The 2,500-nt window shown below is 77.4% G+C and overlaps 1 non-coding gene across 1 annotated transcript; it reads right to left on the bottom strand.

The window, feature by feature from the left end:
• Positions 1-37: 37 nt before the first annotated feature.
• On the bottom strand, positions 38-190 carry LOC115600177. The gene has a single exon (XR_003988851.1). It is a non-coding gene; the product is annotated as a 5.8S ribosomal RNA (ribosomal RNA).
• Positions 191-2,500: the final 2,310 nt, after the last annotated feature.

The following is a 2,500-nucleotide window of genomic DNA, read 5'->3' as shown; positions in this document are numbered from 1 at the left end:
GGGGAGACGGCGGCCCGGCCGGCGATTGATCGTCACGCGACGCTCAGACAGGCGTAGCCCCGGGAGGAACCCGGGGCCGCAAGTGCGTTCGAAGTGTCGATGATCAATGTGTCCTGCAATTCACATTAATTCTCGCAGCTAGCTGCGTTCTTCATCGACGCACGAGCCGAGTGATCCACCGCTAAGAGTTGTCTGCCTTTCGGCACCGCCCCGCGCGCGCGGGTGGGCCGGGACCGCTCCCCAAAAGCGGCCCCTTTCGATCGTCGAGGCGACCTCCGGACGGAGCGACGCCTCGCGCCTCGCTTGACCGTACGACCACACACAACGGAGAGGGAAAAAAAAAAAAAAAAAAAAAAAGGGAAACCCCGAAGCGCGGAGAAGGGCCCGGGAGCGCCTTCGCTCGCTTCGGGGGCGGCCCAGGCGCCCGGGCTCGGCCCGGCCTCCGCGCGGAGGCGACGGCACGCCCGGCCGCACCGACTTGAGCCGCTGCCTCGCTCGCTCGGGGAGACGGCGGCTAACGCTGCCGCTGCCGCCACCGCCCGGAGACGGCTGGGGCAACGGCAACGGCCGCGGGGGCGCCTCGCCGGCCCCGCGCGCGCCTCCGTGACGCGGCCCCGCCGCGCTGCGACGCCCGGCTCTCTCTCTCTCCCCTCTCTCCCGGGCTCTCGCCCCGACGGGCGCTGGCTCGCTCGCTCGCCGGCTCCGCCGCCGACGACCCACCGGGGAAAGCGGCACAGCCCCCCGGGAGCCCGAGCCGGCGACGCGACGCCACCCGCGGCCCCACGGACGGGCAAACCCACCGCCGGCGGTGAGCGCGGACGCGCCCGCCCGGGACCGCCGCCGCCGCTTCGCCCCTCGACCCCTTCCGCGGACGCGAGCGCGGAAGGCGGACGCGGTGCCGAAGCGGGGGTGGCACCCGCTCTCCCCGCTTCCGCGCGGAGACCGGGAACGCCGACCACCCCCGCCCACCCGACCGCCCGAGCCGGCACGCGCCGGGGAAGGGCGACGGGGAAGCGACGGACGAGGCCCGGGACAGGACGGCCGCAGCCGGCGGCGGGCGCCGCCCGGCAGGCAGACCCGGTGACGCAAGGACGAGCGGCGGCGCCGCCGCTCGGACGAGGGTGCCGGACCCTTCGGCGGCGGGGACGACGGTCGGAGACACGACCGAGCGGCAGCGCCGCCGGGGCGGGCGCCCGGCAGAAAGGGAGGAAAGGGAGATGGGAGCGCAGCGCGGCCGGACCGCGGCACCGACGCGCGGCGGGCCCGGCGGGGGCCCGGCGAACCCCCGTCACCGCGAGGGAACTCGCCCACCTCGGGCGGGAGCCCCGCGCTCCCGCCGAGGTCGCCCGCTGCGAGGCAGAGGCAGGCCGGTCGCGGCCGACCGCTGCCGCCCGTCTCTACGCAGAGACCGGGACCGCGGAGAAGGGGGGGCAGCGCCCCTCCCCGGCACGGCTGCCCGCGGGACGCGGAGTCCCCCGGGGTTAGCATCGTGCCGCCCGAGTCTTTAAACCCCCGCCCGGCTCCGCGGGCACCCCCCGCTCCTCCGCCGGGACTCGGCCCGGGGAGGGCGCGGGGTAACCCGCCGAAGCGCGGACGCTAGGTACCTGGCCCTGGGCTGAGGGAAACGATCTCGAGGCCCCGCGGCGGTGCCTCCCCCGCTGCCGCCAACGGGGGAGCGTCCGACCGCGGGGGCCGCGCCCGACCGTCCACCGCCGCCACCGCGGCCTGCCGTCCCGGGGCCCGAGGTTTCCCTCTAAAGCCCGGCGCTGCGCCCGGGAGGAGAACCGCGGCTCGGGCCGCCCGCTCGCGCGGGACGCGACCCGGCGGGGAGGGACGCCTCGCGCCCACCGCAAGGAAGGAAGGAAAGCGGTGTCGCTGTCCAGCTCGCCGGCGGAGCTGTCCGACCCCGGAGCCCCGGCTTCCCGACCTACACGCCCCCGGCGGACCCGGGGGGGAAAGGAAGGAAGCGCGAGGAAGCGGGAACCCCGCCGGCACACCGCGCGGTGGCCGCACGCCCCGGCCCCGAGACGCCCGCTGCGGGAAGCGGGGCTCTACGAACCCCGAAAGGCGGCTCGACGCTGGCGCTCTCGACCCTCGCGGCCCGCGCCGCTTCCTCGCTCCTCCCCGCACCCAAGCGGGGAACCCGGCCGCCGGGACGGGGCGCGACGACGGGTCGCGCTCCCCCCGCGCCTGCGGAGACCACCCCCCCCACCCCCGCCGACCCCTTCCCGGCCGACACCGCCGGCGAGACCCCGCTCTTTCCCGCGCGCTGCCCCCCGACGCGCACCGACCCTCCGGGCAGAGGGACCGGCGGCGGCGGGAGCCAGCGGAGGCGAGAAGCGAGCGGGCTGCCGGCGGCGGAGGCAGGTCGGAGCCGGGGGGGGGGAGAAAGGAGGGAGCCGCGGGGAGCGGGGGAGGCGCGGCGAGCTCGCCAACCCCCCGCCTCGGACGGCCGGGCGGCGCGCGCGCGCGCGCCGGAGAGAGACAAGCGGCGTGGGAG

Source organism: Calypte anna, unplaced genomic scaffold (assembly GCF_003957555.1).
Source record: "Calypte anna isolate BGI_N300 unplaced genomic scaffold, bCalAnn1_v1.p scaffold_100_arrow_ctg1, whole genome shotgun sequence".
Classification (NCBI taxonomy): Eukaryota; Metazoa; Chordata; class Aves; order Apodiformes; family Trochilidae; genus Calypte; species Calypte anna.
The sequence above is the reverse complement of the archived record's forward strand: the minus strand, read 5'-3'. Positions and strand labels throughout refer to the sequence as shown.